The sequence below is a fragment of the Zea mays genome, chromosome 5 (assembly GCF_902167145.1).
Source record: "Zea mays cultivar B73 chromosome 5, Zm-B73-REFERENCE-NAM-5.0, whole genome shotgun sequence".
Lineage (NCBI taxonomy): Eukaryota > Viridiplantae > Streptophyta > Magnoliopsida > Poales > Poaceae > Zea > Zea mays.
This window is the reverse complement of record NC_050100.1, coordinates 164,702,005-164,703,268: the sequence shown is the minus strand read 5'-3', so window position 1 is coordinate 164,703,268 and position 1,264 is coordinate 164,702,005. Positions and strand designations below refer to the sequence as shown.

General features: G+C 45.5%; 1 pseudogene; it reads left to right on the top strand.

The window, feature by feature from the left end:
• Positions 1-574: 574 nt before the first annotated feature.
• On the top strand, positions 575-759 carry LOC111589495 (uncharacterized; annotated as a pseudogene).
• Positions 760-1,264: the final 505 nt, after the last annotated feature.

Genomic DNA, 1,264 nt, shown 5'->3' with positions numbered 1-1,264 from the left:
TAGCTCATAAGTGGGGTTGTGTCCTAGGGCGTACATGCCATGTGTGGAAGGACGATCGACTCCTTCACATGCCACGACTCGACGCTAGGTGCCATCGATGCAGTTGGTCATTAATGGCGGGGCAGTCCGTTGGTCAGACGCGGAACCCACTCCTGACTATTTGTCTGACCCCTCCTCCTAGTTCCGTCTCGCCCAGTCCCCGAGCTTGGCGCATTAGGGCCATCCGGGGCGAGTTCTTCTGAGGTGTCCTCAGTCTCCCTTCTGACTTGTGGGCCCCAGGGTCCGGAGTTCCGATCCCTGACACATCTCTACTCCTTTAAAGCACCAGTTTCGTGTGTCGCGTGTCACGTGGCAAATGTGTAAGTCTGTTCCTCTCCCTCGCTTCTCGCCTACTAATGGACCGTTACACCACAGATGGACCGTTACATCACGGATGGATCGTGAGAAACCATAAAGCCCAACACAACAGAAAGCCACACACATCGCAATGTTCCTATATAGTACCACCTCGTTAGTTGAAAGAGGACAGGCGACCAAGCGAACTGTAAAAAGGGGTGAGGCTCCTTTTCAACTCATACCTTTCTCAACCTTTTGATTAAGAAAAGTGTAATATTTGTTCTTATCAATTTAATATCTAATATGTGGACCATTTGTTCACTTTGATATTAAACTTATTTTTATGGGTATCAAATATGATTATGTGACGTTGCAACGTACGAGCATTGTGTTAGTCTAATTAGATTATGTCCGATTGCTCATATGTAGTAACACAAATTGAGATGTATATTACTAAAAAGAGTTAAATGCATTGGTGGTCCCTAAACTTGTCAAGGTATACCACTGAGATATGAGCTTTCAAAATGCATTTCTATGTCTACAAACTTTAAAAATGTATTTCTAGGCCATAGACCTAAGTGAAAGTCGTCTAGAGGGGGGTGAATAGGGCGAATCTGAAATTTACAAACTTAAGCACAACTTCAAGCCGGGTTAGCGTTAGAAATAGAAACGAGTCCGAGAGAGAGGGCGCAAAACTAATCGTGAGCGAATAAAGAGTGAGACACGATGATTTGTTTTACCGAGGTTCGGTTCTTGCAAACCTACTCCCCGTTGAGGTGGTCAAAAGACCGGGTCTCTTTCAACCCTTTCCCTCTCTCAAACGGCCACTTAGACTGAGTGAGCTTCTCTTCTCAATCAAACGGAACACGAAGTTCCCGCAAGGACCACCACACAATTGTGTCTCTTGCCTAGGTTACAATTGAGTATG